Source organism: Trachypithecus francoisi, unplaced genomic scaffold, assembly GCF_009764315.1.
Source record: "Trachypithecus francoisi isolate TF-2019V2 unplaced genomic scaffold, Tfra_2.0 Lachesis_group1, whole genome shotgun sequence".
NCBI classification, from domain to species: Eukaryota; Metazoa; Chordata; class Mammalia; order Primates; family Cercopithecidae; genus Trachypithecus; species Trachypithecus francoisi.
Window position 1 is genome coordinate 97,101,137 of NW_022681454.1, and position 14,106 is coordinate 97,115,242.

A 14,106-nucleotide genomic window follows, 5' to 3' on the forward strand; every position below is an offset into this window, starting at 1 on the left:
CGTAACCTAACTTAGGCAAAGGGAGTTCTTCGTTGCAGCCCCCCACCCCCACCCCCGCCCCCGCCAGCTCATTTGCAGGCCTCTAAGGGAGAGTTTCTAACTGAGTACCAGCTAGGAATACATTTACCTTGCCTGCCTCCTGAGTGAATGCTTTTTCCTCAAGGCTTCACAGAAATGGAAGTTGATCAGTGGCAGGACTCCAGCGTTTCTGGGTCTTCTGGCCAGATCCTACCTAAATATTACACCACTGAAGTACAACCTATATGCTCTTCATAATTTGGTAATAATTGGTCTCTCAAAATTCTGCATTCTTAACAAAAAAATCTTTCTTTTAAAAGTTTCTATGAGACCAGGTGCAGTGGTTCACACCTGTAATCCTGAATCCTAGCACTTTGGGAAGCCCAAGAGGGGAGGATTGCTTGAGGCCAGAAGTTCAAGACCAGCCCGAGCAACATAGGGAGATTCCACCTGCACAAAAAGAAAAAAAAATTTTAAAATTAGCCAAGTAGGAGTTTGAGATTACAGTGAGCTATGATGATTCCACCGTACTCCAGCCTGGAAGACAAAGCAACACCCTGTCTTAAAAGAAAATTGTTTTAGTATGAAAATTTCTATTTCCTTGATGACTGTGGCTATGCTCTCTATATTTCCCAGCTATTATTTCCTCCTTATGGTTCAGTAATGAGAATGATACACAGTATTTCAAGATTGGAAAATACTTTTTAATGAGAAAAATAAATCTCATTATCTTATTGTAAATATGTATTCAATAGTCTGGAATTAGTATACTACTAAAAATATTAATATGTTAACACAGAATTATAATTAGATATAAATATGAAATAATGTGGTTCAGCATTTCTAAATTCCTACAAAAGTTTTGACGCTAATTAACCACACTATATAACCATTTTACCATATTAGTAATTCCATACATGGAACCTATGTTTCAGCTAAGATTTATTTGAATTCAAAATTTGGGTTCTTTCCATTTCTCCCTGCTGGCTTATGCCAGAATAAACTTCAAAATGAAGCTTGAACAAGAACAAGGCCCAAGAAATTAAACTAATTCAATATTGAAAATGTTGGCTGCAATGAAGAACAGAAAAAGCATATTAGGTAAAAACTAAACTCCAAATAAAGTATGGAGTTTAGTTAATAACAATGTATTAATATTGCTTCATTGTTTCTTCCTGCTTGCTAATTCCATCTGCACTTACACATACACACACAAATTTTTTTGAAGACAGGGTATTGCTTTGTCTTTCAGGCTGGAATACCATGGCACCATTATAGTTCACTGTAATCTCAAACTCCTGCCTGCTATAGGAGCAAATAGCAGAAACTCTCTGTGGGTTATAGATTGGGTATCTCTCTGTACTTTGTAATTTTTCTAAAAATCTAAAACTTTTCTAAAATAAAATGTTACTTAAAAAACAGGCATGAATACCAGATGAAAATTACAACTAAGTCTTACATAACTTAAAAAAGAGATAATTCCAATATTATTTAAAATATTCCATATTATAAAGAAAAAATTCCTTCCATTTTATTCATGAATGTATATAACTTTAATACTAAAACATGTTTAAGAATCTACCAAAAAGGAATACTACAATCAATCTCTATCATAAATATGTATCTAACAAATAAAATGAAACAATAGCAAACAGAATCTGGCAATGCTTTTATAGGATAATATATTAAGACCAAATAAGTAACTTCTCTATTTGCCTGGATAATTCACTTTTAGAAAACCACTACATAATCTTCTATATTAATAAATTATCAAAGAAAATAATATATGTTCATATCAATAGATGAAGAAAAGACAGTTGAGTGGTCCTCCTACCTTGGCCTCCCAAAGTGAAAAAAAAAAAAAAGAAAGAAAAAGCATTTGGAAAAAGCCAATGGGGGGCAGAGCAAGATGGCCGATTAGGAACAGCTCCAGTCTCCAACTCCCAGCGCGAGCGACACAGAAGACCGGTGATTTCTGCATTTTCAACTGAGGTACTGGGGTCATCTCACTAGGGAGTGCCGGACAATCGGTGCTGGTCAGCTGCTGCAGCTCGACCAGCGAGAGCTGAAGCAGGGCGAGGCATTGCCTCACCTGGGAAGCGCAAGGGGGAAGGGAATCCCTTTTCCTAGCCACGGGAACTGAGACACACAACACCTAGAAAATGGGGTAATTCCCACCCCAATACTGCACTTTAAGCAAACGGGCACACCAGGAGATTATACCCACACCTGGCCGGGAGGGTCCCACGCCCAGAGAGCCTCCCTCATTGCTAGCACAGCAGTCTGCGATCTAACCGCAAGGCAGCAGCGAGGCTGGGGGACGGGTGCCCGCCATTGCTGAAGCTTAAGTAGGTAAACAAACCCACTGGGAAGCTGGAACTGGGTGGAGCTCACAGCAGCTCAAGGAAACCTGCCTGTCTCTGTAGACTCCACCTCTGGGGACAGGGCACAGATAAACAACAAAAGGGGAAGCAGCAGAGGCCTGTGGAGACGCAAACGACTCTGTCTGAGAGTTTGAAGAGAGCAGTGGATCTCCCAACATGGAGGTTGAGATCTGAGAAGGGACAGACTGCCTGCTCAAGTGGGTCCCTGACTCCTGAGTAGCCTAACTGGGACACATCCCCCACTAGGGGCAGTCTGACACCCCACACCTCACAGGGTGGAGTACACCCCTGAGAGGAAGCTTCCAAAGGAAGAATCAGACAGGTACACTCGCTGTTCAGCAATATTCTATCTTCTGCAACCTCTGCTGACAATACCCAGGCAAACAGGGTCTGGAGTGGACCTCAAGCAATCTCCAACAGACCTACAGCTGAGGGTCCTGACTGTTAGAAGGAAAACTATCAAACAGGAAAAACACCTATACCAAAACCCCATCAGTATGACACCATCATCAAAGACCAGAGGCAGATAAAAACCACAAAGATGGGGAAGAAGCAGGGCAGAAAAGCTGGAAATTCAAAAAATAAGAGCCCATCTCCCCCTGCAAAGGAGCGCAGCCCATCGCCAGCAACAGATCAAAGCTGGTCAGAGAATGACTTTGACGAAATGAGAGAAGAAGGCTTCAGTCCATCAAACTTCTCAGAGCTAAAGGAGGAATTACGTACCCAGCGCAAAGAAACTAAAAATCTTGAAAAAAGAGTAGAAGAATTGGTAGCTAGAATAATTAATGCAGAGAAGGTCATAAATGAAATGACAGAGATGAAAACCATGACACGAGAAATACGTGACAAATCCACAAGCTTCAGTAACCGACTCGATCAACTGGAAGAAAGAGTATCAGCGATTGAGGATCAAATGAATGAAATGAAGCGAGAAGAGAAACCAAAAGAAAAAAGAAGAAAAAGAAATGAATAAAGCCTGCAAGAAGTATGGGATTATGTAAAAAGACCAAATCTACATCTGATTGGGGTGCCTCAAAGTGAGGGGGAAAATGGAACCAACTTAGAAAACACTCTTCAGGATATCATCCAGGAGAACTTCCCCAACCTAGTAGGGTAGGCCAACATTCAAATTCAGGAAATACAGAGAACACCACAAAGATACTCCTCGAGAAGAGCAACTCCAAGACACATAATTGCCAGATTCACCAAAGTTGAAATGAATGAAAAAATCTTAAGGGCAGCCAGCGAGAAAGGTCGGGTTACCCACAAAGGGAAGCCCATCAGACTAACAGCAGATCTCTCGGCAGAAACTCTCCAAGCCAGAAGAGAGTGGGGGCCAATATTCAACGTTTTTAAAGAAAAGAATTTTCAACCCAGAATTTCATATCCAGCCAAACTAAGTTTCATAAGTGAAGGAGAAATAAAATCCTTTACAGATAAGCAAATGCTTAGAGATTTTGTCACCACCAGGCCTGCCTTACAAGAGACCCTGAAGCAAGCCCTAAACGTGGAAAGGAACAACCGGTACCAGCCATTGCAAAAACATGCCAAAATGTAAAGACCATCGAGGCTAGGAAGAAACTGCATCAACTAAGCAAAATAACCAGTTAATATCATAATGGCAGGATCAAGTTCACACATAACAATATTAACCTTAAACGTAAATGGACTAAATGCTCCAATTGAAAGACACAGACTTGCAAACTGGATAAAGAGTCAAGACCCATCAGTCTGCTGTATTCAGGAGACCCATCTCACATGCAGAGACATACATAGGCTCAAAATAAAGGGATGGAGGAAGATCTACCAAGCAAATGGAGAGCAAAAAAAAGCAGGGGTTGCAATCCTAGTCTCTGATAAAATAGACTTTAAACCATCAAAGATCAAAAGAGACAAAGAAGGCCATTACATAATGGTAAAGGGATCAATTCAATAGGAAGAGCTAACTATCCTAAATATATATGCACCCAATACAGGAGCACCCAGATTCATAAAGCAAGTCCTTAGAGACTTACAAAGAGACTTAGACTCCCATACAATAATAATGGGAGACTTCAACACTCCACTGTCAACATTAGACAGATCAACGAGACAGAAAGTTAATAAGGATATCCAGGAATTGAACTCATCTCTGCACCAAGTGGACCTAATAGACATCTATAGAACTCTCCACCCCAAATCAACAGAATATACATTCTTCTCAGCACCACATCGCACTTATTCCAAAATTGACCACATAATTGGAAGTAAAGCACTCCTTAGCAAATGTAAAAGACCAGAAATTATAACAAACTGTCTCTCAGACCACAGTGCAATCAAACTAGAACTCAGGACTAAGAAACTCAATCAAAACTGCTCAACTACATGGAAACTGAACAACCTGCTCCTGAATGACTACTGGGTACATAACGAAATGAAGGCAGAAATAAAGATGTTCTTTGAAACCAATGAGAACAAAGATACAACATACCAGAATCTCTGGGACACATTTAAAGCAGTGTGTAGAGGGAAATTTATAGCACTAAATGCCCACAAGAGAAAGCAGGAAAGATCTAAAATTGACACTCTAACATCACAATTAAAAGAACTGGAGAAGCAAGAGCAAACACATTCAAAAGCTAGCAGAAGGCAAGAAATAACTAAGATCAGAGCAGAACTGAAGGAGATAGAGACACAAAAAACCCTCCAAAAAATCAATGAATCCAGGAGTTGGTTTTTTGAAAAAATCAACAAAATTGACAGACTGCTAGCAAGACTAATAAAGAAGAAAAGAGAGAAGAATCAAATAGACACAATAAAAAATGATAAAGGGGATATCACCACCAACCCCACAGAAATATAAAATACCATCAGAGAATGCTATAAACACCTCTATGCAAATCAACTAGAAAATCTAGAAGAAATGGATAATTTCCTGGACACACTCTTCCAAGACTAAACCAGGAAGAAGTTGAATCCCTGAATAGACCAATAGCAGGCTCTGAAATTGAGGCAATAATTAATAACCTACCAACCAAAAAAAGCCCAGGACCAGATGGATTCACAGCTGAATTCTACCAGAGGTACAAGGAGGAGCTGGTACCATTCCTTCTGAAACTATTCCAATCAATAGAAAAAGAGGGAATACTCCCTAACTCATTTTATGAGGCCAACATCATCCTGATACCAAAGCCTGGCAGAGACACAACAAAAAAAGAGAATTTTAGACCAATATCCCTGATGAACATCGATGCAAAACTCCTCAATAAAATACTGACAAACCGGATTCAGCAGCACATCAAAAAGCTTATCCACCATGATCAAGTGGGCTTCATCCCTGGGATGCAAGGCTGGTTCAACATTCGCAAATCAATAAACGTAATGCAGCATATAAACAGAACCAAAGACAAGAACCACATGATTATCTCAATAGATGCAGAAAAGGCTTTTGACAAAATTCAACAGCCCTTCATGCTAAAAACACTCAATAAATTCGGTATTGATGGAACGTACCTCAAAATAATAAGAGCTATTTATGACAAACCCACAGCCAATATCATACTGAATGGGCAAAAACTGGGAAAATTCCCTTTGAAAACTGGCACAAGACAGGGATGCCCTCTCTCACCACTCCTGTTCAACTTAGTGTTGGAAGTTCTGGCTAGGGCAATCAGGCAAGAGAAAGAAATCAAGGGTATCCAGTTAGGAAAAGAAGAAGTCAAATTGTCCCTGTTTGCAGATGACATGATTGTATATTTAGAAAACCCCATTGTCTCAGCCCAAAATCTCCTTAAGCTGATAAGCAACTTCAGCAAAGTCTCAGGATACACAATTAATGTGCAAAAATCACAAGCATTCTTATACACCAGTAACAGACAAACAGAGAGCCAAATCAGGAATGAACTTCCATTCACAATTGCTTCAAAGAGAATAAAATACCTAGGAATCCAACTTACAAGGCATGTAAAAGACCTCTTCAAGGAGAACTACAAACCACTGCTCAGTGAAATCAAAGAGGACACAAACAAATGGAAGAACATACCATGCTCATGGATAGGAAGAATCAATATCGTGAAAATGGCCATACTGCCCAAGGTTATTTATAGATTCAATGCCATCCCCATCAAGCCACCAATGAGTTTCTTCACAGTATTGGAAAAAACGGCTTTAAAATTCATATGGAACCAAAAAGGAGCCTGCATTGCCAAGACAATCATAAGTCATAAGAACAAAGCTGGAGGCATCACGCTACCTGACTTCAAACTATACTACAAGGCTACAGTAACCAAAACAGCATGGTACTGGTACCAAAACAGAGATATAGACCAATGGAACAGAACAGAGTCCTCAGAAATAATACCACACATCTACAGCGATCTGATCTTTGACAAACCTGAGAGAAACAAGAAATAAGGAAAGGATTCCCTATTTAATAAATGGTGCTGGGAAAATTGGCTAGCCATCAGTAGAAAGCTGAAACTGGATCCTTTCCTTACTCCTTATACGAAAATTAATTCAAGATGGATTAGAGACTTAAATGTTAGACCTACTACCATAAAAACCCTAGAAGAAAACCTAGGTAGTACCATTCAGGACATAGGCATGGGCAAGGACTTCATGTCTAAAACACCAAAAGCAACGGCAGCAAAAGCAAAAATTGACACATGGGATCTAATTAAACTAAAGAGCTTCTGCACAGCAAAAGAAACTACCATCAGGGTGAACAGGCAACCTACAGAATGGAAGAAAATTTTTGCAATCTACTCATCTGACAAAGGCTAATATCCAGAATCTACAAAGAACTCAAACAAATTTACAAGAAAAAAAAAACAACCCCATCAAAAAGTGGGGAAAGGATATGAACAGACATTTCTCAAAAGAAGACATTCATACAGCTAATAGACACATGAAAAAATGCTCATCATCACTGGCCATCAGAGAAATGCAAATCAAAACCACAATGAGATACCATCTCACACCAGTTAGAATGGCAATCATTAAAAAGTCAGGAAACAACAGGTGCTGGAGAGGATGTGGGGAAATGGGAACACTTTTACACTGTTGGTGGGATTGTAAACTAGTTCAACCATTATGGAAAACAGTATGGCAATTCCTCAAGGATCTAGAAGTAGATGAACCATATCACCCAGCCATCCCACTACTGGGTATATACTCAAAGGATTATAAATCATGCTGCTATAAAGACACATGCACACGTATGTTTATTGCAGCACTATTCACAATAGCAAAGACTTGGAATCAACCCAAATGTCCATCTGTGACAGACTGGATTAAGAAAATGTGGCACATATACACCATGGAATATCATGCAGCCATAAAAAAGGATGAGTTTGCATCCTTTGTAGGGACATGGATGCAGCTGGAAACCATCATTCTTAGCAAACTATCACAAGAACAGAAAACCAAACACCACATGTTCTCACTCATAGGTGGGAACTGAACAATGAGATCACTTGGACTCAGGAAGGGGAACATCACACATCGGGGCCTATCATGGGGAGGGGGGAGGGATTGCATTGGGAGTTATACCTGATATAAATGATGAATTGATGGGTGCTGACGAGTTGGTGGGTGCACCACACCAACATGGCACAAGTATACATATGTAACAAACCTGCACGTTATGCAATGTACCCTAGAACTTAAAGTATAATAAAAAAAAAAAGAAAAAGCATTTGATGAAATTAAAGAGCTATTTGTAATGATAATTCTACATTTAATGGAAATTGAGGAATACTATTTTAATATAATAAAAAATACCTTAAAAATTAAAATCAATAAGTGTTATCCCAACCAGGAAATACTAAAACTATTTCAATTAAAATAAAAAATAAATAGAAATGCCTCTATTATTATTACAATTATCTAATAATGGTGTGTCATGCTTGCTTCGACAGTACATATACTAAAATAATGGTCTGTCTATTGAATACAACAAAATTAAGTAAAATAACTGATATTAGTTGGAAAGAAAGATATAAAAATATCTCTTTTTGCCTATGATGTAATTGGATGCCAAAATAGTACAGGAAAATGTAATAAATTACCCTAGGATTACAAGAGTATTAAGTGCAGTGACCATATTAAAATTAAATATATAAAAATCAGTAGTTTTTATCTATCCTAACAATTACCTAAAAAGGAAGTTGGAAAAAAATCTCATTTTCAATAAAGACAAAAATAATGACAGAATTACGCAAAGGAAACACGTAGAATATAAACAAAGAAGATAGGAACAAATGGAAAGACATCAAAGTTAAATAAGAAAACAATATTAAAATATCAATTCTCCCAAAATTAATATATAATTTCGATTAGAATTCACCTTTTTTTTTGATATAATAATGTGGGGGAATAGAGTATGAGAAAAAGAATGGTGAAGAATAACTCTGATTTCCATGAATCAGAAGATACAGTGGTTGTAAAGCCATTATAATCAAATCGATGTGACATTGGCATAGTAAAAGACCAGGAGAACTAAAGAAAGAATCCAGAAATGTTTTCTAGTGTGTGTATGTGAATTTGCTCATGTGTGTCTGTGTGGTGTGTGTGTATGTTCCAATAAAACTTTATGGGCACTGAAATTTGAATTTCATGTGAATTTCACATGTCATAAAATATTATTCTTTAAAAAATTTTTTCAACCATCTAAGAATGTAAAAAACATTTTTGTAATGGTATGAGAATAAGGAAAACAATAACAAATGCAGTACTTTCTTTTTAAAAGTATGGATGGAATGGTAAGGCATCTTACTTTTCCTTCTAAGAACGTCAAATGAATAATAAATAAAAAGTCTTTTTAAAGTATGGTGTGTGCTTTTAGAAACTGAAAATTGATGAATTTGGCACTTCTCATTCTTTTTATTCAGTATGTTAAAAATGGAAACTGTATTGAGGTTCAAATCTCAGTAGCTCAACTTATAAATTGTTGACAACAAAATTTAAGAATATATTTACATGGCATTTGTAAAAAGCTACCATCTTGCATAGTGGTCCCGAAAGAGTTTATTATAGTTTTAGGAGATTCTCAGTTGTTGGGATTCTGTCTCAGCATGGTACAGTGTTTTATTAAATATAGGTACTATATTTTTCTATTATATATACAAATCACATTAAATTGATTTGTAGTTCTCATTGATTTAGAGGCTAAAGCTAGCCTGACTTCAGCTAAGTACTTTAAAAATCATTACCTTGAATAATATTCAGCCTTAAAAAGGAAGGAAATCCTGTCACATGCTACACTTATTTTAATCTTCAAACTTTGAGATTCTAGGAACTGAAAAATAAATCTTAAAAAAAAAACAAGGGTTTTTATTTTTAGTAAAGGGCACTAGATGGCACAATTCCACCAACTTATGCTAATAAAATCACTCATCCTTTTATTCACATATAAAATAATTTAGCTTTATAGTTACACCTAAATAATTTAATAAAAAACCTATACAACAAATATAAAAGTTCTTGAAAATATAATATTTCTAATATACAACATTGTATATCCTTGTTCATGAACAGAATAACCAGAATCCCAACCCTGCATGAATAATTTAAGTTACCCAAAGTAAATAAGTGTCTCTCTATGATAAAATGCACCAAAAACTTACAGATATTGAACATTGATTTGTATCAAATATACATTTTATATAATAATATATTAAATAATATTTATTAAATAATATAATAAATATAATATGAAGCTATCAAACAATAAAGTAGATTTAATAAAGTATATTAAATATAATATAATAAAACTCTATCAAACAATACAGTGAACTGGTGGTTCCATTGACTACAAATGCTTAAAATAAGGTACTAGAAAGACTACCTAAACGCTCACAAGTCTCATTTATTTTTACCAACTGCTTGCCTTAGACCTTAGTTTCCTCAAGCCTAAAAATGAAAACGCTTGTCTAGAAACAGTAGGAAATGATTAAAGTCTACTTGATTTACCATTCAGTCGACGTGTTATTCCTTTAAAGTACCGTATTTACCACAAAAGACCCAGATCTGTCCAGTGTTTTTACTATCACTTCATTTCCTGGGATTATTTATAGTTCAGAAAGCTTATCAGTTCTTGAGCTATGTTTTGACATATGAGATGTAGCACATTAGCCAAACAAACAGAATGTACACTGCACTTGTACCATCTTCCACATGTGGCTTAGGATCTTGGAGCAGTCCTGCCTTGCCATTAGATGGCAAACACTCCTGCTAGGTGGTGCAATCAACAGCAGTAGAAAGAGGTTCTAAGAGAGAAATGCCCCTACTTAGGTATTCTTTTCCAATGAAAAAGAATATCTTAGGAGGAAAGTCATCATCTTGAGCAAAGGTAACAGCTTCTAGAAGGTCACATATAAAGAGGGAGTAGAGAAGATGACATCTACCTTGCTAGATACACTGTCACAAGTTATTCTACATATTAATGGAGGGACATGGTATACAGCTAGATTTCTTTTTACATTGCAACAAACTAGACAGAGCAGGGTGGTGGATGTTGAGGGGACTGGGAGTGAAAAGAAGTTACAATTCCTACAGAGGAACTCTTAAAGAAGTAAGGGAGACTGTTGTAGTTTGTGTCTATAAATGGTTTCTCAATGGTAATACTAAGTGGGCAGCGGTTTCTTACAGGAAGTTGTTCCCAGGTATCTAAGGCAGCTTATCTATCACAGGTGGACTAATATTCTCTCTATATCTGCCATAATCCTATTAACTGTTTTACAGAAAGACTTGTAAGAAACCCAAATTATAGCCATAATGCTGCTGTTATCAGCTCAACAAGTTAATCAGTTCTCTCTCTCTCTTTTTTTTTTTTTTTTTTTTTTGAGACAGAGTCTTGCTCTGTCACCCAGGCTGGAGTGCAGTGCCATGATCTCCGCTCACTGCAACCTCTGCCTCCCAGGTTCAAGCGATTGTCCTGCCTCAGCCTCCTGAGTAGCTGGGACTACAGGTGTCCGCCACCATGCCCGGCTAATATTTAGTATTTTTAGTAGAGACAGGGTTTCACCATGTTAGCCAGGATGGTCTCAATCTCCTGACCTCGTGATCCGCCCACCTCAGCCTCCCAAAGTGCTAGGATTACAGGCGTGAACCACTGCGCCCAGCCAGCTCTCTCTTTTTAAGATAATTTACCATGACAGGATGGGGAGAATTTTTTGTTCTTGAATACTAGAACTGTACTTACATGGCCTCTTTTTTGTCTCTCCTAAAATAATTTTTAACCAGTATTCTAGCCAACATGTATTAAGCACCATGAAAAATAATGAGGAAAAGAGTACTATCCAGATGATAGTATTCTTTGTGAAAATAAAATATCAGTATATGGTATAGAGAATATATGAACCCATTCAGCACTCTTAAGAGAAGCATTATAATGTGGTTACATAATGGGCATTGTGGTTTATTCCCCCAACATTTCCATTCCATCCCAGAAGGCTATCTGAGCAAATTATGGTAATTCATTCCCCTTGTCATTGATTAATTCAGAAAAGGACATATGACCCAACTGTGGCTGTGGTCAGCATCACTCTAAAATGACTCCCCAGAGATTTCCCATTCAAATTCCTAAAAACTACAAATATAATGAGATGTCACTCTCATGTTAAGTTTTGTTATAAGGCACAGCTTACCTAAAAATAGGGAGATTATCCACATTGGCCACATCTAATTACACAAGCACTCAAAGCAGAGAGGTTTCTTCAGCTGATGGCAGAAGGGAAAGTCAGAGAGAGTTGAAGCATGAGAAGGATTTAAGGGAACCACCAGATGAGGGATACAGAGAGCCACAAGGGGCTGAGAGGAATTCCCAGCTGAGAGCCCACGAGGAAACAAGGACCAAATCCTACAACCACGGAGAACAGGATTTTGTCAATGAACTTAGTGAGCTTGGAAGTAGATTCTTCCTCAAATCCTCCCAGCCCAGCCTAGCCTCCACTTTGGATTGGGCATTGTAAGGCCCTAAGTAGAGAACTCAATTGAGCCCACCAGGACTCTGACCTACAGAACTGTGAGATAATAAATAAGTGTGGTTTTGTGCTACTAAATGTGTGGTAATTTGTTATGACAGCAGTAGAAAACTAACACAGTAGCCAAAGAGTTGTAAAATAGAGCCTTCTAGGAGTTCTAGGGAAATTTTACTTATTTCTAAGTAAGTATTTCTAAGTATTTATTTTACTTATTTCTAAGAAAGAGCCATGGGACAAAATGGTGTCTCTTCTTTCTCTAGATATTACATTGTCTAGACATAATGACTAGAGCTGACTTGTTGATGTAGAGGATTATGTTGACAGAATTCCTGAAAGCTAGATCACCCTACAATGACATAATAAACCTTATGTGGCAATAATGTATAGGACGTAGGCAGAATAGAAATTGGGCAACTTTAGATCCTCATGCCATTGAAGAGATTAACCCTGGAGCTACTAATACGTGAGATAATAAATTTCTTTATTGTCTACATGAGTTTGAGTCAGGGTTTCTATTACTTACAGACAAAATATTTTAACTGATGGGCTTGTTGACATAAAACTAGTCAAATTGTATCCAGAAACACAGTTTCAGGTGAAAGAACACTGGGCATAGAAATGAGACACAAGGCAATACCATGGTCTGTGGCCTGGTCGCTTATTACCTATATAACCGTGGGCAGGTTACCTAGTCTCACTGATCCTGTATTTCCTCTGGTAGAAAGCAAAAGTACTAATACCCAATTCACTGGGTTATTGTGAGAATCACATATGATACAAATATGAAGTTATGTAGGATAGCATCTGAAATACCATAATTATTCAATAAGCGGTCTTTGTCCCAAATAATATATAAAGCAAAAAAGGAAAATTTGTTCAGGAAGAAAAAAGTTAATCAAGAAAATGGAAAGTTTTTTTTAAAAGATTTTTTTCTTAAAGGTATGGTAAGGGATAAATTTAGAGAATGTTAAATATGAGAGCCAAGTAATCTAATTTTATTGTTTTATTGTCTGGTATGATTCATATTAAAGTATACAAAACTTTCAGAAAGAGAGAATTTTAAAATATGTTCGCTATGTTATAAACCAGATTCTAATGTTAAAAGAAAGATAAAAGATTTTCTTAAAGTCATAAATACAGTTTGCAACCAAAGCAATTAACGTAACCAATTTACATTGACTATTTTGTTCCATCATGTCATCTGATTGATTTAAATTTTAAAGGATTCACTAGTTGTTCTGAGATTAAAAGAGATATCTCATATTAAAAATAACCAGTTATGAAGCACCTGTATGCTTTAAGAACTGAGTCACCAGATATCTGTATTAGTTTCCTAGGGTTGCTGTAACAAAGTAACCACAATCTGGGCAGCTTAAGCAACAGAATTTATTGTTTCACAGTTCTGGAGGATAGAAGTCCAAAATTAAGAGGTCGGCAGGATTGCTTCCTTCTGAGGGCTATGAGGGAATGGTAAGTTCCAGGCTTCTCTCCTCGACTTGCAGATGATCCTCTTTTCCCTATGGCTCTTCACATCATCTTCCCTCTATGCACAACCATGTCTAAATTTCCTCTTCTTATCAGTACCCTAATCATACTGGATTAGGGACCACTCCGAATGCCTTATTTTAACTTCAGTACCTCTGTAAAACCCCTCTCTAAGTAAGGTCACATTGTGAGGTACTGGGAGTTAGGACTTCAACATATAAATTTGGGAGGACACAATTCAACTCATAACGCTATTT